The following is a 25,485-nucleotide window of genomic DNA, read 5'->3' as shown; positions in this document are numbered from 1 at the left end:
AGAACAGTCCGATTTCAAAATGTGCCTTTCGCACAGCACTAACATGTACAGTCGTGGCTGCTCAGTACCATGAGATAAAAATAAATCAAAGCAAATACTCGAAGAAGACCGAAACGGGGACCTCAAAGTCAGCTGTGTGTGTTTTCTTCGACCTATAAAATTCCATTTAATTTTCTGAGGTGAACGCAATTTTATTGTTTACCTATCTGCGACTTTCAATCTGCACAATAGAATTGCAGAGGAACGTCTGCCTGGAAATGTGTACAGCAGTCGTTCAGAGATAGTCATAAGGTTTTTATCCTTTAAGGTAGCAGTGGCTGAGTCGTGAAGGACAGAGGCTTCAACAGTGGGTAGTCCAGTTCAAATCTCCAGATGTATTGCCCACCAGCAAGGCGCTAAAATGATTTGGATTCTGATTTGCAGCCAATGACTGCAATTAAATCACCCACACCCCAAAACCAAAATGCAAAAGTTCACAACAGCTAATGTGTCAAAACTCAAGGCCCCAGGGTTAAATATGGCCCGTCACATTCTATGTGACTCACAAAAGCAAATCACGCTTGTCAACTTACATAATCCTTACTAAAATCTGTACCAAAGCTGTAAACCGTCATCATAACATTGAGAGTTTGCAAAAATGTCGCAAACTGTTAGCCCTGACTTCAGATTTCAATGCTAGTTAGTAAGGGTGTGGAAAATAATAGATATTAATCGATACATCGATGCGCACGTCCGCGATCCGAGTGCATCGGCTCATTCACTGGGTACGACGCGATTGACGGGTGAAATCGCGATTCATCACGATGCATTGATGGGTATCGGTGAAATCGCGATTCATCACGATGCATTGATGGGTATCGGTAAAATCCGATTCAATCGCCGTTTTATTTATGTTAAACGTCACATATCTGCCCTTTCCTAGGCGCAAAAAATGCACCATCATTGCTTTGCGTTTTGTGTTGAATACGGACGGTAGCCGTGCGTCACATACAGTCCAGTACACAACGAGCGAAACATTATGGAAGTTAGGGCACGCAGCAGCAAGGAAACTACTATATTTAATGCAGCCGCAACATTCAAATCTTATGTTTGGAAATACTACGGCTTCGAAAAGAAAGACGGAAAGCTTGATAAAACCTCCGTAATTTGCAAGGAATGTCGCACTAAGAAGCCATACAACGGCAGCACCACAAATATGCAGACCCACTTAAACCGATGGCACCAGATCACCGACAAGTTTCCCTCCCGCTTCCCCGCCCAGTTCCTCGTCTGACACCGGAGAAACTCTTGGTAAATCAGGTCAGGATCAGAAAAAAATTGCCTCTTATTTTGGGAGTCCCCTTGCAACTCACTGTGACCGCGCAATGGCTATAACTAAGGCCACTGCTTATTTCATATGCAAAGACCTCCAGCCTTAGCGTGGTGGACAACGAGGGTTTCAGACAGCTCGTGCACGTTTTGGAACCCAGGTATAAAATACCAGACAGGTCTGTGTTCACTTACAAACATATTCCCGATGTGTACAACAAAGTGAGAAGTGAGATTACTGTGTCGCTGAACAGTGCGCAAAGAGTTGCACTTACAGTGGATGGGTGGACATCTTGCGCTATAGATTCATATATATATACATATATATATATATGAATAGTTCATATAAGACACTCAGTGAGAGTCTGTTTGTGTTTACACTATAGCAACAGCTGTGAGTCTCAGGTGCCAAATTGTTTACATTTTCTTTGCACAAAACCCAATTGTGAAAGGGCTTAAATAAGTTGTTTTACAAGTTCTACTCTTTATAAGGAATAAAGTGGTATCCTTTTTTTAATACCATAGTGAATTCCATCTTTTTAAAAGCTTTTTTTCTTTGCTTATTTGCATCATGTTTAATTGCACAATATCGCAACAAATTGCATTGTATCGTATCGGATCGCATTGATTTGAACTTAATGTGTATCGAATCGTATCGCATCGTGACGACGGTGAAACGTATCGCATCGTATCGCCAGAAAATTCCATGTATCGTTTAAGTATCGCATCGCTGGCAGTGGATCGTGATGTGTATCGAATCGTCCTCAGTGCTGAGATTCACATCCCTACTAGTTAGGCATCAATTTGTTGGGTAGATGTAGTAAATACAATGAAACGATTAAACATGGATTTGTATTCACCGTCTTAATAGTCAAAATGAGGGAAGACATAATGGCAAAGTGGCCCACGACAAAAATGAGTGACCGTCCAGTCCAAGGCAGAGAGGGAGAGAGATAATCTGGTGCGCCGGCCTTCTTGTGTGGAGTTGGCGTGTTCTCTACGTGCCCGCGAGGGTTTTCTCCGCATACTACGGTTTCCTCCCACATTCCAAAAACATGCATGGCAGGTTCATGGAACACTCTAAATTGTCCCAAGGTGGGAATGTAAGCGCAAATGGTTGTTTGTCTCTCTGTGCCCTGCGATTGGCTGGCAACCGGTTCAGGGTGTCCCCCGCCTACTGCCCGGAGACAGTTGGGATAGGCTCCACCATGCCCCGCAACCCTTGTGAGGATAAGCCGATCAGAAAATGGATGGATGAAAATATGTGCTTTGGATCAATTAAGATTGGGAAACTCTGCAATCGAGAACTAACGCCACCATGGTCAAACCAATGGATACAATTAGAGGAGAAAAGTTGTTTTTTTTAGGGTGTGCCCTGCCTCTTTTGGCCAATATCAGCCAAAGTTGACTGTGTACCATGAGCTAGTTGGCACAATCCAATGCATTCATCTCTCTGTTGATCGAACTCTCATTCAGTGTTCTGCAGCGATGTCCAACTTTTGTTTTGCAGGTTTTTTCCACCTCAACCCGTTTGCCTGTCAGAGAACAAGTGGCCCGAATGGCTCTATAATGAGACACTTGACCGTGAAGACAAGCAGACATTGAGCAAGGGCCATGAGAGTGGCACATAGACACAGAGGATGAGATCATGGAGAGGATTCTTAGTCTAATTTATGGACACATCAAAACGGTAATGTCAGAGGGCCCCTGCATAAGGAGAGACATAATTTTTTCAATTAAGTTACATACGACACATTCGCCTTTAAATTATGTATGGCATTTGTCAGCTTTTTTCAGTGTCACATTTCTGTGCGACCAGCAATGAAGTCAACCTGGGTCTTTTTGGAACCAGCTTTGAAGGCAGGAGGTCACCAAAGAGTTTTCCATGATTCCTGACGCTCACTTCTACTGCCCCATTCGGTTGAAAGAAACCGCCACTGTCCAACCAGAATTTTAGTCAACACTGTTTGGAAACAAGGAAATATCTGATTGCAAGTTGGCATGTCATTGATGGAATGTAAAATGCCACCTTCACCGGGTCATGTATAAAGTTCATAAATAGCTTCATTTTGAATGTCCTGCTACGGCGACTATTTTGCGGAATTTGTGTGCGAAACAGGCTACAGTTTCATGGAAATCTGAAAGGAACAGCACTGCAATGAAAGATTTCATTCTAATTTGCACTGCAGTAAAACACTTCCAAGTGCATTTGGCTGTTTGTCAATTTAGTTATTTTTATCAGCATGGGCAAAGAAATCAATCTGAAACAAATAAATGAGTCATACAGCAACATACTAAATAAGACCAGAAACTGAAGAACATTCTTATCATCACATATGACAGAATGGGGTGTCTTGCTTTTCTCACTGAAACTAAAAGTGATAACCAGTATCACTGAAGACATTTTAGGAGCAGCGCCCATGGTGTGTTGTCGTTTCGTTGTCGTTTTTCCTTCCATATTCCAAATGCATGTATGACAGCTTTTCCGAGGGCTTTAATTTCCTAGGTGTGAATGGAAGTGAACACGATTGTCTGTCTATGTTCTGCGATTGACTGGTTGCGGGTGAACTCCGCCTCAAGTCATCTGGGATAGGCTCCAGTTAGCCATGATCATAATAAATACAATAGCTTTAAAATGGATGGATGGACATTTTATGATTAACTCTCAGAAGACTTATCCACTGTGAACAATTGTTGGAAAATAATAAAGCGAATTGAAATGTTCTTATATGAATGTGTTTTAGTGGCCATTGTGCATCTGTTGTTTTGATCCCGTCCCATCTGTAAGCGAGTAAGTTTTCCAATTCATAGCAGTTTTGTTTTTATAACCATGATGTGCCGACTTGGATACGATTTCTTTGAACCTGTTGTCACTTCCGATTGATGATCTTCAAAGGATATAACACTGCTCCGTTTAGAAAACATTTGAATGAGCTCATAGAGGTCCCACATGAAAAGATCAATGAATACGACATTTCTTATGATCAAGGCCGTCTTTTCATTAACATCAAATATGACCCTCAAAAGATGGCCATTGGGCATTAAAGGCCTGATACAAAGCCTCTGAATATTCAACATGACAAGAAATGGAAGTATGGCAGCATACGAAGGGCAACTTGGTCATAATTCAATAATAGAACGGAGCCTCTAACATTTTACAAACGCGTCAAAGAAAGCTCATCACTGGTCACAGTCAAAGAAAAGTGAATTATATGTATGTAGTTGTTTTTTATTTTTTATTTTTTATTTTTTAACCACCCTCAACTTTGAACATTGAAACTTGATAACCATGTCGTTGCCTGTCTGCTCAACAAGTCTTGTTATGGTAAAAACATTTTGACATTATTCAAGTTGCATAGTCTATACGGAAGTCACTTTTTTCGGCTTTGGATCAGCCTAAAAAAGTGAAAACAACTGGAATGTGTGTCACAAAATAAAGCTGGCTAAAATTCAAACAGATACCCAACAGATAATCCGATATTCGCTGAACTGAGATCATGTTTTCGACATACTATGGTCATTCCATCCATTCTTCCATCCGTTTTCTGATGCGCTTATCCTCACAAGGGTCATGGGACGTGCCGGAGCCTATTCCAGCTGTCTTCGCGCAGTAGGCGAGCTACACCCTCAACTGGTTGCCAGCCAATCGCAGGGCACACAGAGACGAACAACCATTCGCGCTCACAATCACACCTCGGGACAATTTGAAATGTTCCATCAACCTGCCATGCATGTTTATTTTTTTTTAATGTGGGAGGACACCAGACTACCCGGAGAAAACCCATACATGCACAGGGAGAACATGCAAACGCCGCACAGAAGACCAAACCCAAAACGGAATCATATTTCACGTGTTCATTTTCTGCACTGCCAATTTGAAATATTTGTGTATTGGATGAATCGACAAAATAATCGACAGATTTATTGATTAATACAACCATCGTTAGCTGAAACCGGAGATTGAACTTCAGTTACAAATCACTGCTCTACTGCTTATCTAGATGGTGTGTTGCTTGTTTTCCCCCGCCAGTATTGCTCTCACTATATCAATGCCTCATGTTTCATCTCGCGCGCCTCGTCTTTTACCGCCCACCCCGTCATCTCCTCCGTCCTTCCACGGTCTCCCTACTAATTTGATCATTTGCATATTCTGTGGCCATAATTGATTCACCTCATGCCAAATGAAGTCAGAATACACAAGAGAAATGTCTGATGTCTAGTCCCAAGTTGATGCGAAGCTTGTCGCTGAAATTAACACGAACAACAGCATGTAATGAAGGCAAGGTTCTCTTTGAAGCCAATTTTCTTTGTTGTCTACTTGAATGCAGAAAACTCTTATTGATTCACCCACAATACAATGAAGGTTGTGGCCCAGGAAATCAGTATGGGCAAAGCACGGACGGACCAGGAAATTAGCACTGGAGTGGCAGAAAAAAAAATGACAAAACAAATGAATGTTTTATTATCTCGCACTACAAAACTGCACTTAACTTCTCTAAATGTTAAGTTATGTTATGTTACTGAAGACCGATGACCCAACACTCATTGAGTGTGTTTTTTTTAAAACTAAACACATTTTTTCATGTAGCTGATCAGTATGGTCCAAAAAATAAGATTTTTTTTCTGAACCAAGCTGGCTCCGTGCTTGTAAATGATCTTTTTCTCTGTGTAAATAACCACTATCCAAATGAATGTTGTATTACTTTATCATACCCCTCCCACACACTGATGTGCCAGGCGAAAGAGACAGAAAACACCCACGAAAACCACAAGACAAATTTACAATACAAACGTGCACAAAGTCTTGCTCCAGAAAGCTTGTGTTTGGAGTAAAGCCGTGCGCCTACAATGAATTGAAGTTGATTGACCCTTGCAAATTCATGGCCCGGCATGTGCAGATTTGCCTTTTTTTTCCCCCAGATACCTTTTGAAGGTTTCGTTTTGGGTGATGGGGGTAGTGGGGTCCCTCTTCCAGTATCAGCTAATACTCAATATCAATTAATTCTACTCTGAGGCAAGTAAAAAATAAAAATAAAAAAACATGACTAGGACATCACTAATATTAACCGACCCATCAATTTTATTCTCATTTCCTGAACACCCGGAAAAAAACCTGCAGGCTGTCAACTGTCAACATCTGCAAAAAGTTGGCCAGGACTCCCACATTCATCTAAATCAGGTGTAACCAACCTTTTTGAAACCAAGAGCTACTTTTTGGGTCGTGATTAATGCAAAAAATGATTTGTTTGATACACACTTCTGAAACGACATGTTTGATGTAATTACCCATAATAATGTTCTTAAATCTTATTCATTAAAAATAGTCATTCATTCATGTGAAGGCATTGATCGTGATGCGCTTAAATGTTGTTTCGTCTCGTCAGAATTACCGGGAGAGAATGTTTGGTCGTCTGTGGTAAACTTTAAGCACGCTCCTTTGAACAATGCGTGTGGTTATTAAAAAGACTCTTCTGGATTCAATGCCAGAAGAAGGCATATGCTGATATTTATCTCAAATGCGTTCTTGAAGTGTTTTTCACTTTAATTTCCGTATGTGACAAGGAGTCCGACTCGATCAATCAGTACCTGACTGAGGTAGAAAGTGTGCCTCGGGGAATGGCCATAATAAGCTGCTTTCATTCTCATTCTCTGGGTCAACGGGCAGCAGTGCTCTTGGCCCATAACTTTATCATCAGAGGAGACTACATTTTGGCTGAGCTGTGATGTGCTATTATTTCTTACATTCTGCGCTTTTCAATTAAATTCCTCGCAAATGAGTGAGGAACCTCCGAAGTCAAGTAGGCGAAACGTGGTCCAATTTGGAGTTCAATTTTTCTGGAAGTACAAATCTTGATGAAACGAGCGAGCGGGAAATTGTGTGAGACTTTGACTCAACAAGCATCTAAAAGCAGTGATTGTTAAAACGTGGTTGCATGTGTACCATTTGTGATGAGCGGGCGGCAAAAAAAATAACGCAATAAATGGTAAAATACAGTGCCTAAAACTTTTTTTAATCCAGTACAGGAAATGTTTTATGTTCAGCTGTTTTGAAGTGAGGAGTCCAATACATTTGCATTCTAGAACAGTTTATTTTCAAATGGGTACTATATTTCGGTACAGCTGGTATTCAGCTTTTATGTGCAACACATTTCAGTTGAAGAACCGTATTTTCCGCACTGTTAGGCACATTTAAAAGCAGTCAATTTTCTCAAAAGCCGACAGTGCGCCTTATAATACCTTATGTACGGATCCCTATTCTGATTTCTTGGACGTGGTATTTTAAATATTCTGTAAAACGCTTTGTGACAGCTGCAGCGGTTGTCAAAGCTTGCTATAAACAAAGCTGTATTGTATTGTATTCCTTTGGGGTAGCTCCATCTAGTGGATGCATAATGCAATTGCAGCCACTAGTATAACGTCTATTCTATGCCTCTTACAATGTGCTGCGCCCTATATAGGAAAACAGTTTTAAAATAGGCCAATCATTGAAGGTGTGCCTTATACACCGAAGTGCGGAAAAAACTAATTATTTGCACTTCCGTCAAACACAGTGTTTTAACAGTGTGTAAATTCATGGTGGCTTCCCATGATATTAGATATACGTTTTAGGAATACAACCCGTCTCCTTTTGTTGAAAACTTTAGTCTACTGTCGTAATGTATTTTTAGGGGAGAGCAGGTATTTTTAAAGCTCTACAGAATTAAGTGCTCTCATGGGTTTTTTTGGTTGTGTTTTTGTGATCTCATAGCAGTTGAATTAAAATGTTATGTTAATCATAGAATAGCAAATGAACCTTTTAGTGGAATAAGAATGAGTCTGGCTGCATAAATTGTGAAATTCCAGCAAAGCCAAAAAATCTCCAAAGCCACTTCTCAGCATTATGACATCCAAAGGTGGTCATAGATTTACTTGAAATTTTAGCCAATTGCATGCTGCCTTCCATTTCCATTTTCCAGTGTCATGACCAGGAAGATGTTTTAATTCATCATTTCACCGATGGCGATTCTTCAGAATGACTGCCTGATACAAGATTTGACATAATGGTACCAGACTTTGCTTCCTGATCCAGATGCCAGTGGCACTCTCTTCCTATTTGCCCTTATGATCGGTGTTGTAGGCTGCGGTGTCTGTCGCACTCGCTCAATGCAGCAGTACATGTTCAAACATCTGCTCCAACACATGGCGTGCCACACAAGCCCAAAAAAGACCCTCGGGGCATCACTTGCAATTTCCTCTTCTTCATCTTCTTAAGAAAAAAAAAGGAGATCTATTTCCCAACACGTGTTGAAAAAACAGAGTTAAAATAAATCCACCCAACGTGGATATGGTCATTCCCTGCAGAGTATCGGCAGACTTTACTGCTTCAGAGCACTACTTTAGTGATTAAGTGGGATGACACCTGCAGAGAGACAGCCTCCACAACCTTATTTCAGATCCTCTTTCTTTGCTTCTGTTTCTGAAACGGAAAGTGACTGGAATATAAGCTAGATCCATCCGAATAGGGAGATTGCCCTGAGCAACAAAAGCGTTTGAGTGGGGAATTTGGGAGCAGGAAACCGATAAATTGTAATCATGACAGCAGGGCAAACAGCAGTCTCTTTGGACCAAACATTAATGGGATATCCAATTAAAAAGTGCAATACTGTGCAGTGAAACCTCAATTGTTGAATGCCTGAAAGCGTGTCAACCAACAATTACTAGGAAAAATACGTCTTTAAATGTGACAATTTTGCTAGGCTTCTACTTTGTGTTTTAATTTTCATTCTCAATGAATTGATGGAATCAAATCTTTTTTTGTAATAATTGACTGGGGTGCATTCAAGTCAATTGGTTTTGTTTCAGAAGGAACCCTGGGTGATGATGGAGAATACTTCAGCTTCTTGGGCGGGCAGCAAGCTAGGCCCCGACTGGCCTGAATCCCGAACCTCTGAACTGGGAGGTGGACGTGCTAGTCTAGCACTGTGCCGCCCCAGCTCAAGTTAGTGTAGTAGTATTTACCAACAAAAAGTTTGACGAGGGCAGCACAGTGGACAACTGGTTAACATATCAGCCTCACAGTGCAGAGGTGCAAGGTTCGATTCAGGCTCCAGCCTTCCTGTATGGAGTTTGCTTGTTCTCCCCGTGCCTGCGTGTCTCTGTGTGCCCTGCGATTGGCTGGTAACAACATTTCCTTAAAATCCTTCTTAAGAATTATTATCTAACATGTCAAGCATCTCAACAACAACTGTAATTTGTGATAACATTTTGTTTCCTTTTTAACCACTTTTATACTCATTGTGATGAAAGGCATCACTCATGTCACACCCAATTCCGTTTTGATATGAAACTATAACAAATATTGAAGTCAAAATTCATCAACGATTATGATTTTGACAAATTTCCCATTTACTTAATCTATGGACAAATCATTTTGGGCCGATTCGCAACACAAACAGTGGCCTAAAATACTTAATCCGGAACCAATTTTTACATACTGGGGCTAATTTTATTCATGTCACAAATGTCTTATCAATGATATGCTCTGTTTCAATATATAGGTGATTTGACTGTTTTACTTTTTATAAGATCATGCAATTGATGATTTCAGGTTTTGGACAAGTGTGATGCTGATCTGGCCATAGTGTGCATGACTGATGTTGCTCACCCCGGCCCAAAGGATACTCAGGGAGTTTTTGTGAATGCTCAGACACATGGAAAATTAGAGGGAACATTGCATGGTATATATACATACGGTACATACGTGCATAAAATTCAAGTGTCCAGTGTGCAAATCCAGTGGAAAAATTGCATCAAGCTCTACTTTTTTTTGGCCCACTTCAAAATTTAAAAGCAGCCTTTTCCATCTATTTTTTTTTCTGAGCGCCCTGCAAATTAAATTCATTGCACTCACCCTCTCTCAAAGTCCTTGGTAGCTACTCCATCACATTCTGTGATAAATGCTCCCACTTTTAGGCGCAAATAATTCTTTTGCCTGTGTTTTCATTTTGTGCCATTTGCATAAGCTCCAGCAGATGGATGCCACAACGGAAATAGGTCCATCCGATATCAGAGTAAGTACATAGATTACATGCCAAATATTGAGCAGGGGGGTTGGGGGGGACCTCCTTTCGGCCCTGTCCTCCAACTGTTGCTGTTCTTTTTTCTGGCATCGTATTTTTTCGGATTATACGTCGCTCGGGATTATGAATCGCACCAGACAAAATTGAGAAGGAAAAAAAAAAACAAGTCGCACTGGAGTATAAGTCGCATTTTTTGGGGAAATTTATTTGATAAAATCCAACACCAAAAACATACATGTCATCTTGAAAGGCAATTTCAAATAAAAATAAAACTAGAGAACAACAGGCAGAATAAGTGTACGATATGCTAACGTTACATGACGCTTAAACAACGAACTATGAATGTGCCTGGTATGTCCACGGAACATATTAAGAGTTATTTAGACAACTATAGCACAAAGAACATGCTAACAAATTTACCAACCCATCAACGTCATTCCAAATCACGAAATCCAATGAAATCTTCATGCTAGGTGTCACTTTTAAACAACTCTGGAGGTAGAAGATGCAGCGCTTCCTCTTCTACGTCACTTACATCAGAGTCATCGTCAGTTGTTGTTCTCAGTTACCGCCAACGTGGAAAGTATCAACACAGGCCCAAAGCACCCTCTTGGGGTTTAATGTGAAAATAACGGATAACACATTGTGCACATCACATTTCACATAAATCGCTCCAGAGTATAAATTGCACCCCTGGCCAAACTGTGAAAAAAATTGCGATTTATACTCCGGAAAATACGATAAATTTAAAAAAAAAGTGCGCCAGAAGCTAAACTAGTAATCACCCCAAACAAATACAGTTAAACATATACTTATTTTACACAGCATTTGAGCATACAATATTAGCATTTTATGCTGTCAACTTATATCCCCTTCTCTCCTCACTTTCATTGCATCATTCAATCTGTCTCTCAACTAAGTGTTTATTTTTATAGGACATTTCCCTCTCTGATTCAAAGTGTGCATTGTCATGACGAGACAACTGAAGAGTTCAGTCAGTATTGAATCGATACCAATGAACATTATCAGATTTTCTGCCTGAATATGCTGTTCGTACTGATGAATGTGACCGAGGCAACTGATTTTTTTTTAAGGCTGCCTTTCTGCTTCTTTTCAAAACATTAGCTTTTATATGTTGAATAGTGTTTCATTTTCATTTTGCATTGGATTTATTCAAGGACAGTTCCAACTTTCAATGCAATGTGAATCTGAAGTTGGTCCTTATCAAGGAATTGGGGGAGTTTTTCATCCTTGTAATTGCCAGAGTACCACATAATGCTCTTTTTAAAAAATGTCAAACTGGAGATTTGTATCTGCCAAATACAAAATGAACACTGTTTCCAAGGATAAAATGAAATGGCTTGTTGGCTTTACTACAATGCAGTCAGTGTGATTTGATGCAATGATTAATATTCATAACCATTGACATCCTACATATTAAAAGCAATGATCCTCTTCCCGTTACATCAGAAATTGTCTTTTTTTTGTTACCTTGACAACTATGTGCTTCTCAGCCCTCTGGAACAGAGTCAGCCCCACACAAAGCTGCACAGCTTGTTTTCGAGTTAACAACCATTGTGCAGACTTTGGCAGAAGAGAACATAACGTCTGAATAATGAAAACCCAGGAGGAAGTCCGGAAGTCAGATTAAAAGCATGAAAGGTTACCTGTGTTTTTTTAGTGCAACCTCAATTCTTGAAGGCCTGATGTGAGCTGTACAACAAACAGCCTGGTGGAAATACCGTATTATCACAACCATAAGGCGAACATAAAAGTCTTAGATTTTCTCCAAAATGGACACGTCGAACATCAGTGAATGCTGCAATGTGACTTCGATGACTGACTGACGTGCCGACAAGTTGCTCATATGGAGGAAAGTCAGACGGTAAGTGAGGACAGCATGTGGATGTTAAAGTGAGAAGGGTGGGTGTGAAAATAGACACTAGTCGGTGTATATAGTATATGGTCCATGCATTGTGCGAAAGAACATCCGAAAATTGCACCTACGAAGAGACAAGCAGAGTTTAAACTGCAAGCTATCAGTTACGTCGAGGACCATGGGAATCGAGCATACTTTGAAATACAACAAAAAGATTGCCCACAAACACATCCAGCCCAACCACATCACCAATATGGACGAGGTGCCGCTCAATTAAGACATTCCGATGAACCACACTGTAGAGAAGAAGGGGACCGGCACGGTAGCGATACGCGCTACTGGAACATGAGAAGTCAGCTTTCACCGTGAACTTCCTTCATCCAGGAATTAGCTCAGCCTGTGCATTTTAGCTCGAATCGAATCAGGACATTTATTAGTCGGTTCAAGGATCAAACGCCTGTTGTGAATTTTGCCTTTAAGTTCCTCGTTTGATAACAGCTACGTGTGCAAAAAGTCCCGAAACATTGCACAAGTGCATTCAAAAGCTTAGAGAAGGTCACATTAAGTTCACATGTAAAGGTTTGAATGCATTTTAGGCCCATCCTGAAATTTCACCCAAAATCCAATTATCTCCAACTCTTTGAGAGTAGTGTATCTTTCTAAGTGTTGATTTTAGAACTTTGAGTCATGACACACTTGAATTTGATTTGGTTTATGCTGCACTTGCAGCTCAGTGAAATTTGATCTGCAAATGGAGAGGTCCCTGCATGCACTTGACTACCCTGTTTCTGCGTATGACTGTCCTTAAAAACAATTACTGCTACACCAGGCAAAAAACAAAACAACAACAACAAAAACTGTTCAGTAAATGCGCTTTCAACAAGTTTAAAAAAAACAACAAAAATAGAATAGATTTTTTTTATTGCCGAGTCAGTTCAGAAAACTGCAGTGGGCCTCCAGAATTAATGTTCAAGTGAATTGTGGGAAATGACAAGTGATGTCTCATGGTGCAGTGAAGATGATGCGTCAGGTCAGAACATTGTTGAGGACACGTGAGGGAGGCTGCTGTTGAGTCAACATTCGGTATCTGCGATGTTTGTGGCCCTCCCATGGGTCCCATCTCACTGATCCAGTAACAAGCCATCTGTCACTGTCATTGTAATTAATCTGCAGCTATTTAGTGGATAATGAGAGGCTGTTGTGGGTTTTGTGCTGCTTCGCTTCTCAGAGACTTATTTCCTGTCTCCGTTGGAGCGGATGTTGGGACAAAATGGACATCGAAGTTGACAGAAGGATGGAAATTGGGTCACTTTGTCGGTACGGAGGCGACTGTTTTTTCTGTGATGCCGGTCATGAAATAACATTTATGATTGAGGTATCGTATTTAGAATAAACAAATATAAATACAAATAAATAAACACTGGCCCGGTAGCCCAGTGGTTAGCACGTCGGCTTCACAGTGCAGAGGTACCGGGTTCGATTCCAGCTCCGGCCTCCCTGTGTGGAGTTTGCATGTTCCCCACGGGCCTGAGTGGGTTTTCTCCGGGTGCTCCGGTTTCCTCCCACATTCCAAAAATATGCATGGCAGGCTGATTGAACACTCTAAATTGTCCCTAGGTGTGAGTGTGAGCGTGGATGGTTGTTCGTCTCTGTGTGTCCTGCGATTGGCTGGCAACCGATTCAGGGTGTCCCCCGCCTACTGCCCGAAGACAGCTGGGATAGGCTCCAGCACCCCCCGCGACCCTAGTGAGGATCAAGCGGTTAGGAAGATGAATGAATGAATGAATAAATAAACACTAATACTAAAAAATAATGTGTGTCCCCTACACATGCAGCACGGCAGCAGTAAAAGATGAGACGGTGGTTTCAAAGAGGAGGTGGAGCCAAGTCCGGCGGTGTGGTGTAAACATAGTTTCACGTGAGAATGATTCTTCATAGGAACAAGGCCAATTCCGACATTGTTGGAGTGGCAAGACGGCTCTCTCTGGGAGGGGGGGGGGGATCTTTTCCTCTCAAAAATGAAAAATTAATGGCTGTGCTCGATTCCCGCCTATGATGGAAATTGCTCTGCCACATGTGATATCTCACACTCAGGGCCAACAATCCCATCATTTGTCTTATTGCCTATTGGAGTCCTTTTTGGGGAATACACTTTGCCCTCTCTAACAAACAAAGATAATGTCAGGGAAGGTAAACAAACAGGGGCATTGAAGAAGGTCTGCGACTAGGTGGGACTGTCCCATCTGCTGCACATGGGAGGACGCTGAGAGGAGAATGAAATTGGATGGGCATGAGAATCGGTCAATTACCTTACACTTAACCGCATGTCACCCATGACGAAGACAGAGCACTTTAATAGGCTCGAACAGAGCAGCAAAAGTAGAGCGATGAAATATATCTATGAGCTTTGACAGCTGAAGGGAATGACGTCATTCAACACAATTGGTCGGATTCGCAGTCACTTGATGCTTCAATCATGTCAGCTGCTGACTGCAAAGCAAACACACAATTGTCCAGTCAATCCATAAAAAGCAAGCCAAGGATGTGAGGAAGCGGATTTGGGGGGTTGAATGGTGTTTGCCTCTCTGGTCTCGTTTTCCACATGTTTACTGACGCCAGCTTCCATTAACGGCAGCCAGTACATTTGTTGGAATGACAACTCTCAATGGCTGGATTTACACTAAAGGTCTAAGTGCACAATTCCAATCTCGGGCGCCAATATTCCATTTTATGGGCTGCCTATACATTTTTTAGTAATATCCCGCTAAAGTACATTTCACTTCAAATCACCGTTGTGTGAAAGATCAGCACATCGTGCAAAGAGCCCCGTTCAAGCATTAGTCAATTAACACAAGGTCTTGAATGACCAAACGTATTTTGTAGTCGACTACAATGTGATGAAAGTCAATCAAAGTTGATTAACCGATGACCTCGTTGACATTATTTCAGCCAAGCACAGCAGTGCCCAACTTTTTTTTGCACCGCCCAGTGACATGATGTGATGGACTGGCATAGAAACAAATGAAAACAAATGATAAGCTATAAAAAGAAAATCACCATTACACTTGAGAGAGTCGCGGTAATCATTGGGAGTCTTGCGAATGTTACTCTTGGTCTTATCTTGTGTTCAATGGCAGCGTGTTGAAAGATGGGATATTGTAGTCAGGCCAAAAAAAAAAGTTTCTCCGTTTCACTGTTGGCATTTTACTTTTATTGGATTTTTGAGATCAACTTGCTACAGACCATTTTTGTGTCTCGTGTTATTTTTGGGGCAGTCTATATGAATGTTTGGACTGACATTGTTGAAAGTTCTGGTTAGCACATGGTTGTCCACGCACTCTAAGACATATCTCATTGGTGACAAAGAGTTTTAATTCAGATGGCTGTTAATTTTTTATTTTATTGATGTATTTATTTTAAGATGAGCAGTAAGCCACCAGCAGCTTTTGTTTTCCTACTCTACAAATTGCTGGTCTACAGAGAGCATTGCAGTCTGGCGACGGGCTGCGGAGTCACGACTCCGGGGCCCCGAAGCACCTAGTTAAGTAGTTAACACATGCTAAGATATCATGCAAACTCATCCGCAGCATACAAACCTATGAGATGCATTAAGTGAAAATAGATCAGAGACTGGAGACCCTCATTAAGTTCGACATTAAGGAGTTCACGGAGTCCTCGTTGGGACTATATTTCACTGCCGCACACCAATTTTATTTTAAATGTGCATTTCTGGGGGTTTGGTGGTAATGATGAGCTGCCAGAAGAAGACTGTGTGATCAAGGCGAGCTAAAATGTATTTTACAGTCATCATTAAATTTGTATAAGAATAAAACCCTGAGGGTGATTTACTCGTGCTGGAGTGTAATCCAACAGCAAAGTTCCAGTACAAGCCTGAGATAATTCCCCAAAAATGGTTCCTTGAAAAAAAACAAACAACAACAACAACATTTACAAGGCCGTTTATGCTCCTAATAGAGGCTGCTACAGACTGACCTGGACATGTAACACTCTTAATGTTTGCTTAATAGACTGTGCGTTGCTACAGCCTATCATAGGTAGAGTCGCAGCTCATTAATCACCAGAGAAAATGACTTGTAAAGGTGCTGCAGCTCTGCTATGGTATGTTAATGCCTGCTGCTCCCAAATTGCAACATCAGGTCGGATGCCGTTGCTGTAATTATAATAATAATAATATTTTATTTATAAGCGCCTTTCAAGACACTCAAGGACGCTTTACAATAACAAAAAACACAAAGCAATACGGGTTGAACAGCGGCAGCCAAACGCGTCAGCGTTCACTCAACCCGGAAGTCAGAAAGAAACCACAAGGGAGGGAGAGGGGGAGAAAAAAAAAACACGCTCGAACTATCCTCATTTTGAGGATAATTTGAGTTAGGCAAAAAACTCCTACACAAGCATATGACAGTTAGAACAGGTCGCAAGACATAAACAATGAAGACGGTGATACAAGGCAGTGTATGAAGGAGGGGGTGATGGTGTACCAAAATGTGCATTTTCATGCATGCCAAAAAAAAATTGGAAAATCCCAGAAGACATCCATCGACAAGCATACAGTATGTTTCTGTCCAAATTGAGGGGACAAAAAGCTCTGATCAAAATGTCCCCACAATCATCCGTTTACAAACATTTATTCAGATGTGATTATTGGCCCTGAAGATGCTGATGCTTTCAAGAGCTGTTCACAGTTCCATTACTCCAATTAAAGACCCTGTAAAGTGAATTTAGAGAGTTGTATATTCTGTAATTTTCAGACTAAGTTGTTGCGGGGTGGAAGTTGCACCAGTCAAAAGTATTTATAAACCGTATTTTCAGGACTATATGTTGCTACCTCCACACCACACGCCCACCCCACGCTTTAAATCCCGCAGCCTTTAATGTGACACAGTTCATTTATATATACGTATATTTTTTTTTTATGAGCTTCAAGCCATTGTTAGATTTACCCAAAGTCTGATCACATGACTAGTAAAATTACCCAACACGTCACAGTGGAGCAATGAAGCTTTCCCCGAGTCCACCCTCATGGATATTCAGCCATTTGGGATTGAAGTGCATTTCTGAGAAATGCGGAATTATGTGCGTGTAGCTGTACGCAGGAGCGAATGTAGAAGAGGAGGGAGCAAGTGCCATAAATACAGCCATCTCTGCAATGTGATCGCTGCCTCTCCGTTTTGTTTTGTTTTTTTTTGGGAGGGGGTTTGACTACCAACCCTGACCATCTTGATCAACGGGCCACAGGCGCTAGTGGCTAGCCACAGAGTGACATCCACTGTTGCCTGGTGAAGGTCATTGGTGAATTGGCCTCGTGTGACAACAACAGTGCCTGAGAAAGTTTCTGGGATGCCACTGAGTTAGTTATTGGCTGCATTCAGCATTGTTTGGGGGGGGGGGGGGGGGGTATATATAAATATGTCGGTCTTTAAGGTACAGTAAATAAAAGTGGAAGACCCACAGTTATTAATTATGAAATGGCCAATGTTGTACACATTTGTTTTGGCTCTATTTGCTAACATTTCTAAGTGTATTTAATTTAACTTGAGTTCTTCATCCTCAACTTCAACTTTCAGTTTGAAGTTTGAGGGTACAGGCGAAGCCAGCGATCCTTCCGAAATAGTTGCAGAAATGTTTAAAAATGGCTAAACGATATCATGTGTGATCATTTAGTTAGTTGTAATGTTGTTGGAAAAGTTTCATTTCTTGAAATTTGACAAGAAATATGTATCATGTTCGATAACATGACTTATTATTTTTTGTTTTGCACATCTGCATGTGAATCAAAGAGTTTATATTGTATTTCCAATTTAATGAAGTACATTTTGTTGCTCCTTAAGATGCATCCTGTCGTTATCTTTTATAGACAAAACTGGAAGATTGAAGGCCAAACTGTTCAAAAATGAAGTGTAAGCATCATCGCTGGTCTACAACACATCGCTGAAATAAAACGTTGACTGTATATGCGAAAGAGTACATGAGAAAAGCAGATTTTGACAAGATTAAACAACATTGACTTCGCCGGCACGTCTGTGTCTCTGTTTCGTACAGTACTCATAATTAGTGCTTATTAGCATATCATTCTGTCGTTTAAAAGGTCAACCATCTCAATTAAGATGTCATTAAAATGCAGAACATTGTTGCATGATGTTTATGAGGGGCAAATCTACTTGATCTTTCTGTTTGAGAGAGAGAGAGAGAGAGAGAGAGAGAGAGAGAGAGAGAGAGAGAAGTGTTAACTGCAAGCAACCTGTAGATTGGGGAAGGGGACACACATGACGTGAAAGGTCACTGTATTCGAAAGCAGCCCAAGTCTATTTTTACAATACTTAATTATACGAGTTGCCACTCGGTGAGGGCAGATAATTTCCTCATCCATCCAGTTTTATACTATGCATGTCACTCTTTTCTTGTGGCCTTCACACCGATGGACAAGTTAAAAGTCTTCAATGAAGCCAAGGTACATGGTTAGGAATGTGAGACGAAACATGGGGAGGAAATGCAAATTTCACACAAAAGGGTCAGAAAGCCAGCAGAGAGACTGTTGATTTATTCTTACACAGCATTGGTCAACAAATCTGTACTTTTTTTTTTTTTATTAGAGGCAAATTAATTTGAAATCTTGAAAATGTTTTTTTTAGCTGACTCACAATCTGCCTTTATTTTTTTCTCTTGCACATCAGATTTTTATAATAATTACAAAATATTAATATATTTAGTAAGACTTATGAATTAAGGGTTACGTTCAGCAACAGGTAGCTTTCATTTTCTGAAACGTCTATAAATTACAAGGCATTGTAAAATCCAGATGGCGCAAGCTTTTGTACTGTACGTCAAACTTAAATATAAAATCTAAAAATACATCTAAAACCTGATGTCAGCATCTGATTCAAATTTGCTCGTGATCAGTGTCATCAACCAAAGATTCAAACATTTTGCTTCTCACAAAGGCAACAGTGGATTTGTGGGGTGAAAAAAACTTTAAAAAAAACTAAAACCCAAAATGCAAAAGCAAAGTACAACAGGTACTCAGTATACTCTGACTGTTTTATTAACAACAAGCTGCTTCAGACACCCTTTCACCACTTCACAGGTAACAGAACAGGAATGATGGCCCAAGACCCCCAAATAGGGATATGGCACATCTCTGTGCTGAATGGAACTTGAACAAAATGTCAGCAAGACTCATTTGGGTGACGGAAGCGCAATGAAGTGGCCATTTAGTGAAACAATTAAACACCTCCCCATTTGGGAGGCTGATAGTTGAAGCAGTCTCCTTTATTCAAGGTCCTCTCTATCTAACGGGAAACATATTTTGCATGGCCTGTTTTGACTTCATCAAAACACTTAGAGCCTCTTAGACATTGGAATTACTACCAACATAACAGAATTGTTTTGTAAAATGGTGAAGCAGTCAATATGTTGAGTGCAATTATTGTCCAAACAATGATTACAACAGTGCCTGACTTACAAACCTAAATTTCACTATAGTGGTGATAAGTTATCCCAGAGTCTAAACTGTGTCTACATAAAACCTTTGTTAACTATTTTGCAATGCTCTGAGTAACATTTCAACATACTCATTGGCATGCATTCATCTCATTCAGTAGCAGCCAATTCTAAACCAAGTCTGAAAAGAAATATAAAAACGTCTTTGGGAGTGAATGAGTTAAAAAGCCAACGTGAACAAGTCTAACAATAACAGAATCAATCTAACACTCTCATGATCTTAACATTACTGAGGAGGTGGAATAAATGTTAAATGTAAAAAAATAAAAAATAAAAAATAACGACCCACGCACAGATACTACACACTTCATACTCAAGTGAGAGCGTAAGGCAGCTTGCCAACATCATCAATGTTCGTCTCCCATCCCTCAAACAAGCTTCCTATCACGGTGACTTCACTTTAAGGATTGTATCCACCCATTGTTGTGCTGGGGTGACATTTCTGCTCTAAGGAATTTACTCAACGTGCTGGAATGAAAACCGAAACCTGCGGCTTCATTTCTATAAGCCTTGTTGGATGGAGTGCAAGGTTATGGTGATGTATAGAGTACAGTGATAGACTTCAGCGGTAGAGTTCAGGCAGCGTGCTGACATGAAGTGACGTTCATTGCTCGAAGTGAGAGCAGTGAAGCATTGGGTCAAGGTAATGAAGGCCAAACTGTCGAGGTCACATCAGAGACAACGGTGAAAAGCTGACAGGGTGATGATCCGTGGGGCAGAGAAGAAACCCAATAAAACCAATTTTGTTTCAGTTTTTATGTTAACTCATTCAATCCCAGCCATTTTCACTGGAGCAACCCCCTTAGTCCCAGCGTTTTACTGGATTTTGACTGATCTTACAAGGCCCACAGAATATCTGGTTCCAATGCTATATAAACATGGAGCCTACCAAAATAAAGTTTGGACTCTCTTCTTTCAGCAGAAGAAGAAATATTTTTACATTCTTCAGCAATCGGCATTCCAAAATGGCTAAGTTTCATGACGATGGCGATTCCTGGGCAAAAAAATTGAGAAAAAGAGCTTTTTGTGAAAGCATGCATGTCAAGCACGTGAGGCTTTTTTTTTACATGATTTACAGTGCAAACGGCTTATTGTCATTCACAGGTTGCATCCGACCCTCCTCCTCTCCCTGACACAAAAAAAAAAACTTTGACGTACAAGTACGTCCTTGTAGGCTGGGCCTAATTTTAAAAAGACATACAAGTACGTCTTGTGGAATGAAAGAGTGAAGAACCATTCCATCAGCAAAGACCACGAGTGGTGAAACCAGTAGCCGGTCATGATCCCACTTTTTATTGCGTGCCATTTTCAAAACAAATTCAGTCAAATCTGACGTAGTGAAACTCTCAGCTCATGTTGGATTCAGACGGATTCAGCAGACAAATATGATTCAGGACAGTTTGTCTGGCAATGGCAGCCTGGTGTCAAGCCAGATGGGTAATAGATCACATTCCCAGACAGCTCTGAATAGTGAGGCCACTCTGCATGACGCGCACCCTTGAAACATTCATCTTGATAAGGTTCACGTCATTCAGCGAAAGAGGCCGGTCGTCCATAATAGGCACGGCAGAGCAACTGATTTTCTATAGGCCCCATCGATGCAGAGATGGCGGCACTGGCTTTTTTTTTTTTGTATTAGGGAGTTAGATTATGGAAAAGCACATTGCAATATCTTAGCTACTTGTTCAGAGGTTTGGAGAGGCAAGCACAAATTAATTGACTGTTAAAACTCCACTTAATTGTGTAGAATTGATTACTTTAATGTATTTAGGAACCAAATGAGGTCCAATGGAATGCATGACTTGGCTGCAGTCAGCAGAGACATTCCAACTCATCTGCTGCTTCAAGAAGGGGCTCAATACCACCCTGGCATCAAAACAGGAGTTCGGAATAGTCAGAGAGCAAAGCGAGTTACACCACACTCTTGGTCCACCCAAGCACGTCTTTTTATACCGTGTAGCTGCTATCTTAGCTGTGTGTTTAATGCACAGCATGTTTGCATGCATATTTGCACTGAGAATTGAGAGGAAGTCATTTCATCTATGCTGCATGTCATACATAAGCATATTTGACAATAAAGATGACCCTTGACCCCTTGACCTTGAGTAAGCTGCAGGTAGGGTGCGCGTGCACGCACTTCTTCTTGGTTGGTTTAGCCGCTTCTTCTTCGTGTTCGGAGGCAGTTTATTATTAGCCATAGTGGGGGCAGTAAAACAGAGCCAATGAGACAAATCGCACATCTAGGTGAGTGCAGTACCTCAATCTGCCCAAATTCATCATGTCAGCCTGTTGAACACATCTTGAAAAAGTCGGATGTTTCGGGCCTTTGTTCCTGGCAAGAAGAAATACCATTTGATTGAGAACGCAGCCGTGAAGTCACGGAAACACAAGACGGAGTCGGGCTGGGGTTATTTATATTAAGACTTCAACTGCGCATGCTGAACCAGCTTCCATTCAAATGCGCAAATAATCCACAAAAATCGCTGCGGCAAAGCTGTATTGAGCCGCCTTTGACTTTTATTGCCGCAACCGTGTTGACCCGGCATCCGACGATCAGCTAGTTAAACGCATCGCAACTTCTGGTCTGACTGAGAGAAATAACTGCTATGAACACAGCAGGGTGGGAAAACTAAGCGATGAGTATTAAACTCACAACTTTAATTCTCTTAAACACAGCCCTCATCCCACGGGGTTTGAAGTCTGATATTACTTGGGCCATCCGAAATTTGCCACAGCCTCCCGTTGTGCCAGTGCTCTTTCCATAGCGTTATGGGAGCGTTATCACGCACTGCGTTGGAAAATCGGGTCACCCTACCCCAGTGTTCATGGCAGCCGCAGTTCTCTCGGTGGCTGGTTCACGTGTAACAATTATTGGTTTGGCCACTTTGATACAATCTTAAGTATGACTACTTTCAAATGGATTTTAAATAAATGCATTTTCTGATATCAACAGACGACAAATAGGAAAACTGCTATGATCAAACAGAAATAAATTCACAGACTACAGCCTCGGGCAGGAACACCCAGGCATCATTTCCAATCGGGGAAACATCCGACTGGAAGATTTTTATTTTTTATTTTTTACTGATGTCAATATGAGAATTAGCCTTTTGATGCATCCCTCGGTGTTGGTCCTCAGGCACATTCACAGATACAAATATACACAAGCACCGAGGTAGGAGGAAGAAGCAACCTCCTCCCTCACTCACTCAGGCTCGCTCGCTCGCTCTCCTGCTCCCTTATCAATGGTGCCCAGCTCTCCCTGGCGTCTGTAATTTCCAAATAAATAAATCATTAGCGGTTGCAGCGCAAGGAGTAATCAGTGGCTGCTTCTGGAGCTCTCTGCTCCTCTGTGGGAGTGTAACCCTCACTCCCACCACATTCACATCAAGCTCCGTCAGACGCAGCTGGCCGGGCTAAGCAGATTGGCGTCATTGGGATTGGGAGTGGCAATGTGGAATGGCCATGTAATGCCCCTCGTGTTGTTCTCTCTCACACACCTGGCCATCCTGCAGTTCTCCGATTAGTTCTCATTCTACTAAGGGGAATGAAGGACATTCAAAGCTGGCGAGAGTGGAAATCTGCGATTTGTGGAAAATTGGGAACTAGAGCAAACCCCCCAGTTCATCGGGGTTTCAATAAAGATCGCCCCCTCCAACAGTAAAATACAATTCAACTTGTTAAAACACTTTTTAAAAACAAACAATTCTTAGCATAAAGGGTAAAGTCAATACACTATGTGTCTTGGCTGCATTATAATTGTAAGTTACAAATGTCGCGATATCTTCATTTTTATTTCTATTTTTTTCCATTTTCGCATTATGGTACTTGTTTCAACGTGATTGAGACAATCAAGAAAACATTTTCCCTCTCGCCAAATAAGAGCTGGAACAGATGCAATCTAGTGCTGCAGAAGATGGATGGATGGATGTCCTACTTGTGTTTAGCAAGTACATTTATTTACTTTTATTCTTTAGGTTCTGGCCATGACAAAATACCATATTTTCTGCACTATATGGCACAACTAAAAGCATTCTTTTTTTCCCCCTCAAAAGCTGACAGTGCGCCTTATAATCCGACGTGCCTTATATATGGATCAATATTCAGATTTCTTGGACGTAGTATTTTAAATGTTCTGTAAAACACTTTGTTACAGCTGCAGCGGTTGTGAGAGCTCTGTAAATATGCTTTATTGTACTGTATTGGCTTTAGCGTAGCTCCATCTAGTGGATGCATAGTGCAACCGCAGCCACGATTGTAGCTTCTATTATATGTCCATTATAATGTGGCACGCCCGAGATATTAAAACAGTTTTAAAACAGGCCACTGATTCACCGTATAGTGCAGAAAATACGGTAAATGATACTTTACATCTGCAGGAAGAGTTTGGCAGGGGAAAAAAAAAACACATCCACACTTTACTGCTGCTCAAAAACAAGACTCAAAGCTTCTGTCTTTCCAAGTCAACCCTGTGAAAATTAATTTTAATTAAGTTTTTGTGACATCAGTGATAACAGAGATAACGTGGTTCAACTTAATGCTTCGCCAGTAGCATCCAGATCTTTAAATTCAGTGAAATGGAACAGATATCCATCTCTTGCTGACTGACTAAACCCATCACTCTCAGCTCTCTTGCTGTGAGGGGTGAGTCAGGATGACCTGAGCCAGCGGGTTTCTGTGAAGGGTTATAAGCACTGCTGGGAAGGCATGGTGTCCTGTATTAATGCAGCCGGCGTGAGATGTTTTTTGGTTTATTTGTTTTTTCCTTTTGGCTGGCAGCACCATAATTGGGATAGGTTATGTTTTGGCCATTAAATAAGAGATACAAATCCCAGTTTTACAAAAACAAGCGGGGCGCAACAAAACGCTATTCCGGAACACAGTTTGATGGAATCAGTGCCCGTCAATAAAAGCAAAAATCTTCAATGGAACTGCTTCAATAAAATGGTAATGATAAACTGGAAAGCTTGAGTGAATGAAGCCTGAACGCCGACTTGGATGTTCACTCATTTTTTTCCTCATCCAGTCAACTGGGCAGCCTAATGATTGTTGCAAAACGTTTCAATATTCATAATTCTTATTTAAATATGAACAATTCTAACATTCTTCGCACCTAGAAGACCAGCTATGATGAAATTTCATCTTTTGAAGCTACTTTCAGTCTGCCTTTTATTTGTTGGCCTTTTACTGAATAGTGGAGACATCAATTTTCATTATTTTGATGATAGTCGCAGAGCTAAAACAGAGGTGGGATGGCGTCTATGCGTGTCAGGGAATACTTGACATTTGATTCTCTCGCAATATTCTGTTCTAACTAGGGACGGGCACCAAGCCGCCTGGGTGAATGATTAAAAAAATTGAATAACCATAAACTCCAACCTTAAAACGGTTTTGTTAATGGCCTTGGAGAAATGACTCCAATTAATACTTGCCATTTATTTAAGGCTTTATGAATGTTGTTTTGCACCTTCTCCCTTTCTGATCTCGTTTCTAACCGGCAATAAAATTAAGATATTTGTTTAAGAAACATTTTCATTTTACCAACTCTAATTCTTTTTGCCAAAACACAATGTCAAGAATTTCCAACGGGTGATAGAAATAAGTCTCTCATGCACAATTCGCCCTCATTTAGCGAACTGCTGACTGCAACATTGCGTCAAGTGCAGTCAATTAATGTGTCAGGGGGCAAACATAAGCAATCCTAACAAACATATAGAA

The 25,485-nt window shown here is 41.0% G+C and overlaps 1 protein-coding gene across 2 annotated transcripts in view; it reads right to left on the bottom strand.

The window, feature by feature from the left end:
- The window catches only part of grik4 (glutamate receptor, ionotropic, kainate 4), a 231,498-nt gene that overhangs the window by 183,317 nt on the left and 22,696 nt on the right, over positions 1–25,485 (bottom strand). The window contains exon 2 of one of the 2 annotated variants that reach the window (XM_052077943.1): positions 22,025–22,099. The exons of the other annotated variant lie outside the window; for it this stretch is intronic. The gene's annotated coding sequence lies outside the window, so the exon portion shown is untranslated. The remainder of the gene's footprint in view (positions 1–22,024; positions 22,100–25,485) is intronic. 2 annotated transcript variants of the gene reach the window in all.

This window comes from Hippocampus zosterae, chromosome 10, assembly GCF_025434085.1.
Source record: "Hippocampus zosterae strain Florida chromosome 10, ASM2543408v3, whole genome shotgun sequence".
NCBI lineage: Eukaryota > Metazoa > Chordata > Actinopteri > Syngnathiformes > Syngnathidae > Hippocampus > Hippocampus zosterae.
Note: the sequence above shows the minus strand (reverse complement) of the source record. Positions and strands in the feature narration are given on the sequence as shown.